Here is a 14,726-nt window from a genome sequence, read left to right as displayed (position 1 = left end):
GCTTTCACAATGCAATGTTCGGTGTGCATAGGAAGGAGTCATGCAGGAGCGCATTCAGGTGTGTGTGCCGTGTCAAATGTTCTCCACAATAGACAAACACAAGTTACTTCAGTTCAGAACAAACCCGGGGTATGACGCCAAAGTCACCCTGTAACTGTTCGTCAAACACAGTGTTCATGAATGTTGACGCTGTATATTACACGGGTTGTATGATATGGAAGGGTAGTGCAAATGTGAAGTGCACATTTGGACTCACACGTGTTAGGCTTGCTTTAATGACATCAGCGCGGTATTTATTGTAATCCTCACCGTTTCATCTTTCAAAGTACACCGAGTCGTCGTATTTTACAGCAGTTCCCTCACTCAGACGACAAAACGTTTGCTAAAGTTGCCCAATCAGCAGGAGGGATGGGGGAACTTCTTGTCGCACAAGGTGCTCAGGTTCAGAGCGTCTGTCAGTCAAAACCCCCACACAGCTGTGAAACGCAGAGCCAGAGCTCTGACGTCATGTATAAGCATGCTACTGTACAGCCACTGCGTTCCAATTCAGGTGTTTATCAGTGCCAAAATCTGCCATTTTCAACTTGGTTACAGGTATGAGTGTAAAGAGTCAGTAGAGAAGCTGATAAAAGGCACTGCAACCCCACATGACGGCTGTTATGTCTGCGTAGGATAAGACACTGATACCTTCAACAACAAACTATAGAAAATGATAGCATTATCACTGTGTGAGTTTTGTCGTAACAATAAATAAAAGCTTGACTTCTCCTCTCACTCTTTCCCCCCCTCTCTTTCTCTCTCAGGTAGATGGCTCCTTCGAGGAGATGATGAGAGTGTGACGTCTCACAGGTACTCCAGGTACTCAGTGTGTGAATAGGTCAGGGTATGTGTGTGTGTGTATGGTTCAATACAACACAACAGATGATCAGTTGTTCAACAGTTTAATTGAACGGCAGCTGTTCATATCATGTACCTCCCCTCCCTGTAACCCAAGCCAGGAGAGGAAAGTCATCATCTGATCCTGCTTTGTGAGCTCTGGAACCAGACACTCCTCTCCTCTATTATTCAGAGGCTCACTGAGGGGAGGTGCACTGTGCTCCACCACGCTCCAAAGTCAAACACTCTCTTTCCCCTCAGTCTTCTCTCCTCTCCTGTCCTCTCTACTCATCTCGTCTCTCCTCTCTACTCGTCTCCTCTCCTGTCCTCTCTACTCGTCTCTTCTCTCCTCTCCTCTCTACTCAGCTCTCCTCCTCTCTCTTGTCCTCTCCTCTCACCTCTCTACTCGTCTCCTCTCCTCTCTACTCATCTCTTCTCTCCTCTCTACTCGTCTCCTCTCTACTCATCTCTTCTCTCCTCTACTCGTCTTCTCTCTTGTCCTCTCTACTCATCTCTCCTCTCTACTCGTCTCCTCTCTTGTCCTCTCTACTCATCCCTTGTCCTCTCTCCTCTCTACTCGTCTCCTCTCCTCTCTTGTCCTCTCTACTCATCTCTTCTCTCCTCTTTTGTCCTCTCTCCTCTCTACCCGTCTCCTCTCTTGTCCTCTCTACTCATCTCTCCTCTCTACTCGTCTCCTCTCTTGTCCTCTCTCCTCTCTACTTGTCTCCTCTCCTCTCTTGTCATCTCTACTCATCTCTTCTCTCTACTCATCTCCTCTCCTCTCTACTCGTCTCTCCTCCTCTCTTGTCCTCTCTCCTCTCTACCCGTCTCCTCTCTTGTCCTCTCTACTCATCTCTCCTCTCTACTCGTCTCCTCGCTTGTCCTCTCTACTCATCCCTTGTCCTCTCTCCTCTCTACTCGTCTCCTCTCCTCTCTTGTCCTCTCTACTCATCTCTCCTCTCTACTCGTCTCCTCTCTTGTCCTCTCTACTCATCCCTTGTCCTCTCTCCTCTCTACTCGTCTCCTCTCCTCTCTTGTCCTCTCTACTCATCTCTTCTCTCCTCTTTTGTCCTCTCTCCTCTCTACCCGTCTCCTCTCTTGTCCTCTCTACTCATCTCTCCTCTCTACTCGTCTCCTCTCTTGTCCTCTCTCCTCTCTACTTGTCTCCTCTCCTCTCTTGTCATCTCTACTCATCTCTTCTCTCCTCTCTACTCGTCTCCTCTCCTCTCTACTCATCTCTCCTCCTCTCTCATCTCCTCTCTTGTCCTCTCTCCTCTCTACTCGTCTCCTCTCTACTCATCTCTTCTCTCTACTCGTCTCCTCTCTACTCATCTCTTGTCCTCTCTCCTCTCTACTCGTCTCCTCTCCTCTCTTGTCCTCTCTACTCATCTCTTCTCTCCTCTTTTGTCCTCTCTCCTCCCGTCTCCTCTCTTGTCCTCTCTACTCATCTATTGTCCTCTCTCCTCTCTACTCGTCTCCTCTCCTCTCTTGTCCTCTCTACTCATCTCTTCTCTCCTCTTTTGTCCTCTCTCCTCCCGTCTCCTCTCTTGTCCTCTCTACTCATCTCTCCTCTCTACTCGTCTCCTCTCTTGTCCTCTCTCCTCTCTACTCGTCTCCTCTCCTCTCTTGTCCTCTCTACTCATCTCTTCTCTCCTCTCTACTCGTCTCCTCGCATGTCCTCTCTACTCATCTCTTCTCTCCTCTCGACTCCTCTCCTCTCTACTCATCTCTCCTCGTCTCCTCTCTTGTCCTCTCTACTCATCCCTTGTCCTCTCTCCTCTCTACTCGTCTCCTCTCCTCTCTTGTCCTCTCTACTTATCTCTTCTCTCCTCTTTTGTCCTCTCTCCTCTCTACCCGTCTCCTCTCTTGTCCTCTCTACTCATCTCTCCTCTCTACTCGTCTCCTCTCTTGTCCTCTCTCCTCTCTACTTGTCTCCTCTCCTCTCTTGTCATCTCTACTCATCTCTTCTCTCTACTCATCTCCTCTCCTCTCTACTCATCTCTCCTCCTCTCTCATCTCCTCTCTTGTCCTCTCTCCTCTCTTGTCCTCTCTACTCATCTCTCCTCTCTACTCGTCTCCTCTCTTGTTCTCTCTAGTCCTCTCTCCTCTCTACTTGTCTCCTCTCCTCTCTTGTCATCTCTACTCATCTCTCCTCTCTACTCGTTTCCTCTCCTCTCTACTCATCTCTCCTCCTCTCTCATCTCCTCTCTTGTCCTCTCTCCTCTCTACTCGTCTCCTCTCTACTCATCTCTTCTCTCCTCTACTCGTCTCCTCTCTTGTCCTCTCTACTCATCTCTCCTCTCTACTCGTCTCCTCATCTCTTGTCCTCTCTCCTCTCTACTCGTCTCCTCTCCTCTCTTGTCCTCTCTACTCATCTCTTCTCTCCTCTTTTGTCCTCTCTCCTCTCTACCCGTCTCCTCTCTTGTCCTCTCTACTCATCTCTCCTCTCTACTCGTCTCCTCATCTCTTGTCCTCTCTCCTCTCTACTCGTCTCCTCTCCTCTCTTGTCCTCTCTACTCATCTCTTCTCTCCTCTTTTGTCCTCTCTCCTCTCTTGTCCTCTCTACTCATCTCTTGTCCTCTCTCCTCTCTACTCGTCTCCTCTCCTCTCTTGTCCTCTCTACTCATCTCTTCTCTCCTCTTTTGTCCTCTCTCCTCCCGTCTCCTCTCTTGTCCTCTCTACTCATCTCTCCTCTCTACTCGTCTCCTCTCTTGTCCTCTCTACTCATCTCTTCTCTCCTCTCTACTCGTCTCCTCGCATGTCCTCTCTACTCATCTCTTCTCTCCTCTCGACTCCTCTCCTCTCTACTCATCTCTCCTCGTCTCCTCTCCTCTCTTGTCCTCTCTACTCATCTCTTCTCTTCTCTCCTCGTCTCGTCTCCTCTCATCTCTTCTCTACTCTTCTCTACTCTTCTCTCCTCTCTACTCTTCTCTCCTCTCATCTCTCATCGTCTCCTCTCTTGTCCTCTCTACTCATCTCTTCTCTCCTTTCCACTCGTCTCATTTCCTCTTATCCTCTCTATTCATCTCTTCTCTCCTCTACTCGTCTCCTCTCTTGTCCTCTCTACTCATCCCTCCTCTCTACTCCTCTCTTCTCTTGTCCTCTCTACTCATCTCTTCTCTCCTCTCCAATCGTCTCATTTCCTCTCTTGTCCTCTCTACTCATCTCCTCTCTCCTCGTCTCCTCTCTACTCATCTCTTCTTTCCTCATCTCTCCTCTCTTGTCCTCTCTCTACTCATCTCTCCTCATCTCCTCTCCTCTCTTGTCCTCTCTACTCATCTCCTCTCTCCTCGTCTCCTCTCCTGTCCTCTCTACTCATCTCTTCTCTCCTCATCTCTCCTCTCTTGTCCTTTCTACTAATCTCTTCTCTCCTCTCTACTCGTCTCCTCTCTACTCATCTCATCTCTCCTCTCTTGTCCTCTCTACTCATCTCTTCTCTCCTTGTCTCCCCTCCTCTCTTGTCCTCTTCTCCCACTACTCCAATGAAGGAGAAGGGACTAAGGGAAGAGACTAGGGGCAAGAAATAAAGCAGCGCCTCTCTTTCTGTACCTCCCTTTCTTTCTCTCTACTCCTTTCCTGTCCTCTTTTCCTATCCCTATCTCCCTCCCTTCATCCTTCTCTCTTCCCTTCACCCCGTTACTGTGGAGGAAACTTCAAAGCAGCTCTGTAGTCAGTGGGAAAGAAGAGAGAGAGAGAGGGGATCCCAAGAGGACACACACACACACACAGCACCCAGAGCTGTCCAAAGGCGCAGTGTGCCCTTTCCTCTAGCTGCAGAGTAGTAACTCAGTGACAGCTTCAAACAGAGCCAACCCTCTAAGAGTGCCTGTGTGCGTGTGTGTTTGTGCATGCGTGCGCCTGTGTGCCTGTTTGTGTGTGTGTGTGTTTGTGCATGCGTGCGTGCGTGTGAAAAGCTCTGCATTTTCATCCTCCAGTTTTTGTCATGACTGTGTGTTCGCTTCAATAATGCCGTTTCATCTGATCCTCTCCTCAAAAAAACTGACCATCCCTGATCTAATATCTAGGTAGCGTCCCAAACGGCACCCTATTATAGACTTGGCATTGCACTACTTTTGACCAGGGCCCATAGGGAATAGGGCTCATTATGCAGGGAAGAGGGTGCCATTTGGGACACAGCTCTACTATACTGCAGAGAAGCCTGTTAGCCCTGTAGGGGAGTAATGCTTTTATAATTCATCCAAATGATGAATAACAACGCCAACATTTAATTGAGTAATAATAAATCTAAGGGAAAAAAAGAGAATACATCAGTCTTGATTTAACAACTACCAGCCTGCAGAGGACACAATATATTAGTAGAAGACTCAGTTCAAAAAATGTATCTGGCTGGTTTAATTATTAAATCATAAGATTTGGGCCCTTGATCTAAATTGCATGTAATGTTTTTTGCTGCTTGATGAGAGAATCTAAGCCGTGACGGTCTCTGGTCAAAGGATATGGGGAAAAAGTATTGTTCTGGATGTAAAGGAATATCTAGATCAGGCGCTTTTATGCTGACCTCGCTCACATACCTCAGGTAGCAAGCATACACGAACGCACACGGACACACACACAAGCTATCTAAGTAAATAAAGGAAACAGCACACCAGAATGGTAGCGTATCTTAAAGGAGCAATCCGCAGTTTAAACAATGACAAAGCGTTGCTGTAAAAAGCTGAGGGACGGGGCCGGAGAAATGTAACCACTCAGCAAATTCATAGACAGAGCTATGGATGCAAGAACTGACCTTCCATGATATCAACGTTATAGTTTTAACCATGTTTTGAGGCTATACAGTGTTTGTTAACAATGACTTTGTTTACAAACATTGGCGTAAAAAAGATTTTATTTTGGGTGCTGATGGGGTACAGCAGTTGAACTAAGCTCACGAGGCAGTTAGAGAAAGTTAAAGAATCAATGGGTACATATTATACATTTGATGTAGCAACTCCAGATTACCCCTTTAAAGCCTCTATCAGATGTGAATAATATAAAGAGCCAAGGTCTAGCTTTGTAGACGACGAGTCATCTGGTGTGGTAATGCAAGCCTTCTCCAGTAGCATCTGCTGTAGAGGGATACATGGGAACTACTGCACAGGCAGAGGGACTCTAAAAGGAAGAGGAAGCATACGTTCTCCCATCTGTGAGGAACATTGGGTCCATGACTAGGTCTCCAGTAGCGCAGACAGGCAGATGAGCACGCAAACAAGCACACACACATGCACATACACGTGTGCCAGATCTCTTTCTCACGCACACACACACACACACACAGGCCTGCCAGCTGCCAGATCTCACTCACATACACAAACACGCAGAATGACATTAAGAGACAGACGAAGACAGAGAATGAACTGTGTGCGTGATTGCGTGGAGGGGGATAAGATCAAAATATGTATGTGTTATAACAAGGAAACAGAGGTGTGCTAATTTGGCCACCAGAACTGTATGTCGAGTCCCTGGGCGTATATGGGGCAGGCAGACAGGAAAGACTAGGGGCTTGTCTTTATGTGATCATTCATATTACACTCTGTAGTTTGTCTACTGAAGAGGTTATACAATACAGTTTGCAATCCTTTGCATCATTATAACCCAAATAGAAAGCCTCCTTTGATAGTACAGATCTTGAAGGTGACTTCCTGGATCAAACAACATGTGGTAGTCACACATCACTGCCCTCGTCATACATCTATGACCAAGTCCAGGTCAATTGAACTGTCAGGGGCTTTACATACAAACAGCTAAATGTATATGACCTATTACCATTAGTGCCAGACATTGTCTCTCACCCCTCCTGTCCTCTGTTCTCCACACATGCACACACACACACGCATATGCCCGCACACACACATGCCCACTCGCACAAACACGCACACGCACACACACACCAGCCCAATGCTGCCTGGTGGTTCAAGGAGGTTGAAGGAGAACAGTTTCTGGCTGCGTTCTCCATGCTGCTCAGAGATAAGAGCATCATTTGGAAGGAATCGGCGTCTTTAAATAAGGAAGCGTTAACCCGCCACCCGCTGTGCTCTAACATTTAGAGTTCGGATTTAAAAACAAGGCGGTGAATGTGGGGCGACATGGGCAGGCCGTGATCATTTGCTGCTTGGCAAAGATCTTTGTCGAAGAAGCCTCGTTTGTAGTTTGAGGATACACACACCCCTTCCCTGGATCCCTCTCCCCCCTCCACCTCCATTCTCGTCCTCCCCCGCACCCCATAACTGACACGGCTCCCTCTCCCTGCTACAACCTTCATCTCCCCCTCGCTTCCTCCCCCTTCCAGCTGTGCTGGGTGTCCTTCATAAGAAAGAGGGATGAGGGAAGTAGGACAGGAGGAGGAGGAGGAGGAGTAGCGTGTGTCTGCTGGGGGATGAAGCACTGGGGAGGGAGGGAGGCACTGACTGACAGAGCCTGGATGTGAAGAAAGAGAAGAGCAGGAGTAGTTAGACTCACAGAGAGAGAGAGAGGGGTAGCAGACAGGGGGAAATGTCACTGCTCGTCAAACAACCAAGTTAATAGAACAGCAGACAGATGGTAAATGTAGATAAAAAGAGACAACGAAAGAGAGCAGGAGAAAGAGAGCGATATAGAGTACAGGAGAGATTTCTGCTGAGAGTAGTTGTTCGGTGACCGGGCTTCAACGGCTAGTCCAACTAGGCGACTAGGGATCTCTATTGGGCAGACTACAACTTTCCTTTCTTTGTCACCTTGCGTGTGAACAACAAGCAGCCAGCAGCTAGCTTCATCTTAATGCAATCTGATCTAATCCTTTTTATCAGCCTATTGGGCTAGACTGGACTAGCTGGCTGACTAGCTGACCGCCCCAGGGTTGCTGAGGTGGAGGCTAAACAAACCCACACAAACACACTAACAGCGACGTTGGATGAGACCTATGAGCAAGACGACAACCGCAAAAGCAACACCACGTGACAAACAGCTGCTACACCGTATTTGACAACCAATACACAGTATGACAAAAAAAAACGACACCGTATGACGGCGGCATCTTCTGTACAACCAGTTCATCAGACGTGAAACAGGGAAAAGTTGTTTGCTATTGGTTAGGGTCACACCAACTCTCTCCTTGTCTTTCAATGCTGTCATGATGTGTATATTTAGATATTGTAAATGTGTCTACCTCCACGCGGAAGTAAGCCAGACGGACCCAGTGCTAAACAAGCGCAAACTGCATCAGGAATACACGGGGAAATGGGAGCAATTTCAAATCAAATCCCATTTGTATTGGTCACATACACATATTTAGCGGGTGTAGCAAAATGCTTGCAGACATTTACCCACTGAGTTGAGTTTAGCCTACTGAACCGAGGTGGATTCCTGTATCCATGGATGCCGGTTAAGTTCAGTATGTACTGTATACTGTACCATTATTATGTATTGGGGAACAATCAAGGACATTCATCACAAGCAGGACTCTGACTGTGATAGTGAGAAATGCAACATTGAAGATTATGTATAACTAAGGGTTTGGGGGAGGGAGTCAAGCATAGGATGAAACATACTCCATTGAATTCACTGTCAAGTAAAGATGAATAACAGTAAGTAATTATGAACGCATCTCCTCCAAGCATACCCAATGAACTTTGTCATCGCCCACTCATATCAATGTGGCTCATTATTCGGGACAAATATGATTATGAACAACCACAGACAATTCACTGAACGGTAAACAGTAAACATCTCTACTCATGAACCTGCGAAATTAAAGACGTAGCAGGCAACATTTTAGCTCCGGAAATAAATACAAAAAACAGGGACATCTGCAGAGCACGGATCAGTGTGATTAACAACAATAACGGTCTTTCTTTGTACATGGACAGTTCTTGAACGTAGAAGTTAGCCGGTACCATAGCAAAATAGATTGTCGTGTTTATCTGATGCAAACACAGAAGTAATTGTCAAATAAAAACGGCGAAGTTAATCTGTTTATTTAATCCAGCCTGCGTATGCTAAAGGGGCTCGAGCTACCGTTCATTCTTCACTGATGCGTGAACAGCCTGCTGTCGCGAGCTTGCCAACTTCATCCTCTTCTATGAATAAGCACGGTTTTACGTGATGTTTCTTACCTTGTTCTTCTCTCTCGTGAATGTCGGAGTTGTTGGACGGCTGATGGCGGTGATGGTTTATGTATTTCGGACACCGTGTGACGCTTAGCGGTGCCGTCCTCTTGTGAAGGTTTTGTTCGTGGTCCTGGATTCCAAAGTTCGAGCTGACTGTTATCCTGCCTGGTGCTGAAGTGGACAGCACTAAGAAGTGGCAAAGCAGTATCGTAAAAACACAGCGCTCCACGCCCACAATACTGCACAGTAACCTCTACCGGATGGGAGGGAACATTGCATCTATGAACAACGCAGGATGACGTCTGAGAAAATTACCCAACAAAATCCTGGACATGGAAGAGTAATATTTAGTGGACGTGTTCGCTCGGATAGCACCATCTAGCGCGACTTTTTTGACCACAAGCACATGCTGGTTGATTGTAGAGAGTACAAAATAATACCATCAGGACTACGTTTACATGCACAAAATAATACCGTTATTGTGAATCTAGGATTGTTTTGGAAAGTCCAATTGATTCCCGAACCCACTTCCTTGTAGATTAATAACAAGCAATATTTGGTCGCGGACAGCCCCACCTTGTGGGCAAAAGGTTTTAAAACTAATTTCATCCAATTCTACACATGATTACGCCATGTTCACGTGATATGAATATCTGCAGTGGTATAAAGTACTTAAGTAAAAATACTTTAAAATACTACTTAAGTATTTTTGGGGGGTATCTGTACTTTACTTCACTATTTATATATTTTTTACAACTTTTACTTCACTACATTCCTGAAGAAAATAATGTATTTTTTACTCCATACATTTTCCCTGACACCCAAAAGTACTTGTTACATGTTTAATGCTTAGCAGGACAGGAAAATGGTCCAATTCACAAACTTATCAAGAGAACATCCCTGGTCATCCCTGAACTGACAGATTCACGAAACACACATGCTTTGTTTGTAAATGATGTTCAATTGTTGGAGATAGCCCCTGAATATCCCTAAATAAAATAAATAAAATGGTGCTTTCTGGTTTGCTTAACATAAGGAATTTGAAATGATATATACTTTTACTTTTGATACTTAAGTATATTTTAGAAATTACATTTACTATTGATAGCCTTCTTACAGTGCCTTCAGAAAGTATTCAGACCTCTTGACTTTTTCAACATTTTGTTACGTTACAGCCTTATTCTAAAATTGATGAAATCGTCAATCATCAATCTACACACAATACCCCATAATGACAAAGCAAAAGCAGGTTTAAAAAAAAATAATCTAATTTATAAAAAATTAAAAAGTGAAATATCACATTAACATAAGCGTTCAGACATTCAGCATTCAGCGATTACAGCATTGAGTCTTCTTGGGTATGATGCTACAAGCTTGACTCAAATGTATTTGGGGAGTTTCTCCCATTCTTCTCTGCAGATCCTCTCAAGCTCTGTCAGGTTGGATGGAGAGCGTTGCTGCACAGCTAATTTCAGGTCTCTCCAGAGATGTGCGATGGGGTTCAAGTCCGGGCTTTGGCTGGGCCACTCAAGGACCTTCAGAGACTTGTCTGGAAGCCACTCCTGCGTTGTCTTGGCTGTGTGCTTAGGGTCGTTGCCCTGTTGGAAAGTGAACCTTCGCCCCAGGCTGAGGTCCTGAGCGCTGTGGAGCAGGTTTTCATCAAGGATCTCTATACTTTGCTCCATTCATCTTTCCCTCGATCCTGACTAGTCTCCCAGCCCCTGCTGCTGAAAAACATCCCCACAGCATGATGCTGCCACCACCATGCTTCACCGTAGGGATGGTGTCAAGGTTTCCTCCAGACGGGACGCTTGGCATTCAGACCAAAGAGTTCAATCTTGGTTTCATCAGACCAGAGAATCTTGTTTCTCATGATCTGAGAGTCTTTAGGTGCTTTTGGCAAACTCCAAGTGGGCTGTCATGTGCCTTTTACTGAGGTATGGCTTACGTCTGGCCACTCGACATAAAGGCCTGATTGGTGGAGTGCTGCAGAGATGGTTGTCCTTCTGGAAGTTTCTCCCATCTCCACAGAGAAACTCTAGAGCTCTGTCAGAGTGACCATCGGGTTCTTTGTCACCTCCCTGAGCAAGGCCCTTCTCCCCCGATTGCTCAATTTGGCTAGGCGGCCAGCTCTAGGAAGAGTCTTGGTGGTTCCAAACTTCTTCCATTTAAGAATTATGGAGGCCACAGTTTTCTTGGGGTCATTCAATGCTGCAGAAGTTTTTTGGTACACTTCCCCAGATCTGTGCCTCAACACAATTACCTCGACCTAATGGCTTGGTTTTGCTCTGACCTGCACTGTCAACTGTGGGTCATTATATAGACAGGTGTGTGCCTTTCAAATTATGTCCAATCAATTGAATTTAACACAGGTGGACTCATATCAAGTTGTAGAAGCAGCAATGGAAACAGGATGCACCTGAGCTCAATTTAATTTCGAGTCTCAGAGCAAAGGGTCTGAATACTTACAGTACCAGTCAAAAGTTTGGACACACCTACTCATTCAAGGGTTTTTCTTTATTTTTAATATTTTCTACATTTTAGAATAATAGTGAAGACATCAAAACTATGAAATAACACATATGGAATCATATAGTAACCTAAAAAGTGTTAATGAAACAAATCAAGACATATTTTATATTTGAGATTCTTCAAAGTAGCCACCCTTTTCCTTGATGACAGCTTCTCACATTCTTGGCATTCTCTCAACCAGCTTCACCTAGAATGCTTTTCCAACAGTCTTGAAGGAGTATAATGAGCACTTGTTGGCTGCTTTTCCTTCACTCTGCGGTCCAACTCATCCTAAACCATCTCAACTGGGTAGAGGTCGGGTGATTGTAGAGGCCAGGTCATCTGATGCAGCACTCCATCACTCTCCTTCTTGGTCAAATAGCCCTTACACAGCCTGGAGGTGTGTTGGGTCATTGTCCTGTTGAAAATGTTTTTTGTCCCACTAAGTGCAAACCAGATGGGATGGCGTATCGCTGCAGAATGATGTGGTAGTCATGTTGGCTAAGTGTGCCTTGAGTTATAAATAAATCACTGACAGTGTCACCAGCAAAGCACCCTAACACCATCACATCTCCTCCTCCATGCTTCACGTTGGGAACTGCACATGCAGAGATCATCCGTTCACATACTCTGCGTCTCACAAAGACACGGCGGTTGGAACCAAAAATCTCACATTTGGACTCATCAGACTAAAGGACAGATTTCCACTGATCTAATGTCCATTACTCGTATTTCTTGGCCCAAGGAAGTCTCTTCTTATTATTGGTGTCCTTTAGTAGTGATTTCTTCGCAGCAATTCGACCTTGAAAGCCTGATTCACGCATTTATTTGGGCTGGTAACTCTAATAAACTTATCCGCCGCAGCAGAGGTAACTCTGGGTCTTCCTTTCCTGTGGCGGTCCTCATGAGAGCCAGTTTCATCATAGCGCTTGATGGTTTTTGCGATTGCACTTGAAGAAGTTCTTGAAATTTTCCACATTGACTGACCTTCATGTCTTAAAGTAATGATGGACTGTCGTTTCTCTTTGCTTATTTGAGCTGTTCTTGCCATAATATGGGCTTGGTCTTTTACCAAGTAGGGCTATCTTCTGTATACCACCCCTACCTTGTCGACTGATTGGCTTAAACGCATTAAGAAGGACAGAAATTCCACAAATTAACTTTTAACAAGGCACACCTGTAAAATTGAAATGCATTCCGTGTTATTTCTACAATGTAGAAAATAGTAAAAATAAAGAAAACCCTTGAATGAGTAGGCGTGTCCAAACATTTGACTGGTACTGTATGTAAATAAGGTATTTCTGTTTTGTATTTTTAATACAAATGTTTGGACACAGCTATTGTTTGTAGACTTCAAGGCTGTAATGTAACAAAATGTGGAAAAAATCAAGGGGTCTGAATAGTTTCAGATGGCACTGTAAGTAGGCTATTTTTAAAACCTTTAACCTTTTACTCAAGTAGTATTTTACTGACTTTCACTTTCATTTTTTCTATCAAAGTATCTTTACTTTTACTCAAGTATGACAATTGGGTACTTTTTCCACCACTGTAAAAGTAAAAGTATAAATAATTTCTAATTTCTTAGATGTTAAGCAAACCAGAAAGCCACATTTAATTTTATTTAGGGATAGCCAGGAGCTATCTCCAACAATTGGACATAATTTACAAATTAAGCCTGTGTGTTTAGTGAGTCCACCAGATCAGAGGCAGTAGGGATGACCAGGGATGTTCTGTTGATAAGTGCGTGAATTGGACCATTTTCCTGTCCTGCTAAGCATTCAAAATGTAACGAGTACTTTTAGATGTCAGGGAAATTGTATGGAGTAAAAATAATAATCATTTTCATTAGGAATGTAGTGAAGTAAAAGTTGTCCAAAAATATAAATTGTAAAGTAAAGTACAGATAACCCAAAAAACTATTAGTACTTTACACCACTGCAAATCTGATAGGATAGAGCATTTGATTATAGAAATATCAACCTCAATTTAACTTTATAGTTTTTCTTTCTGAGGGCTGATCGGAGACATTTCTGGGGACAGCTCCAGCCTGGGACAGGCCACCAAAATCGGGGATGTCTAGTGATCATATTCTGGACACGGTGGTATGACACAGCAGAGTTCGCAAAAAAAGACCCCCCTTCAGTCTCATGGCTAAATGCGTATAATAGCTGGAAATTAGCTCAGATACTCTTGAAAGTCGGGAGAATCCTTGTCAGGCAGGGAGACGTTATTTTTATAGTAAAAAAAAAAGCTTAAAATGTTTCCTCTTGTTATGTCAGTCACTGACAGTCAATCAATTAGTCCATGTCAGCTAACATTTTATAGATTGCTAGGTAAGTTAGTCTAGCCAGCTATCTAAACCTTGTAGTATTCATGGCCGAATTACTGACTGGGCACCCAAGTCACTCTCACTCAATTAGTTTAAAAAATATTTTCTCTCTGCCCTATAGAAAAATGTGTAGATTTGCAGAAAATCTGCTTTAAAACTGCAACATTTTCTCCACGCACCATGGCAAAATGTGTAGAATTGCAGGACATTAACTTTAAAGCTTCACATGTTTCTCTCCGTGACCATGAGGGGAGCCACTAAAATGTTTTGCCTGCGAGGTTGGGGGGGAGCAACCAGATCTAGTTAGGGCCCCCAAAACACTAGACATATTCAAATTATTAGCCTTATGAACATAGACACTTGGTTGCAGTTTCTATGTTACAATGATAAAAATGTAATACATCTTTAATATTGTTAATCCGAATGTGTTAGGTGTCAAGTTATATGGCTACAATTTGATTGTTTTAAGTGGAAATGTATGATTACTTTCAAAAAAGCTATTGTTTAAAGACTCAAAAAGCTATTGTTTACGTTTTATTTTTCTAAATAAATATTGTCTATTTGTTCGGCCTGAGGTGTACCACTCAGATTATATTTTGGCCCACCAATACCAAAACTTTGAGCACCCCTGATTTAGACAAACCCTCAATGTTGCAAATGCTAGAATACAAGCATGGGGAAATAGTCTTGCTGCTTTTTTTCCAGGGGAGATGAAGTTTATGAATGGCCTGGCTGGGCTTTGGCACAATTTAAATGGAGCTGTGAACCGGCATTACCCGGGGATTGTGTTGAATAACTCCCTGCTATCAACCAATCAGCATCCAAGATCCAAATAACCAGTTTAGATGGCTGGCTAGATTACCTTAGCCTGCAATCTAAAAATGTTTAGCTGACATGGACTAATTGAGTGACTGTCAGTGACTGACATA

At 44.3% G+C, this 14,726-nt stretch overlaps 1 protein-coding gene across 2 annotated transcripts in view; it reads right to left on the bottom strand.

Annotated features, from left to right (window-relative positions):
- LOC129822118 (serine/arginine repetitive matrix protein 3-like) overlaps window positions 1-9,167 on the bottom strand; it is a 156,984-nt gene extending 147,817 nt beyond the window's left edge. For both annotated transcript variants that reach the window (XM_055880081.1, XM_055880090.1), the window contains exon 1: window positions 8,964-9,167. The gene's annotated coding sequence lies outside the window, so the exon portion shown is untranslated. The remainder of the gene's footprint in view (window positions 1-8,963) is intronic.
- Between the last annotated feature and the right edge of the window lie 5,559 nt (window positions 9,168-14,726).

This window comes from Salvelinus fontinalis, chromosome 2 (assembly GCF_029448725.1).
Source record: "Salvelinus fontinalis isolate EN_2023a chromosome 2, ASM2944872v1, whole genome shotgun sequence".
Classification (NCBI taxonomy): domain Eukaryota; kingdom Metazoa; phylum Chordata; class Actinopteri; order Salmoniformes; family Salmonidae; genus Salvelinus; species Salvelinus fontinalis.
This window is presented reverse-complemented; position numbering and strand designations above follow the sequence as displayed.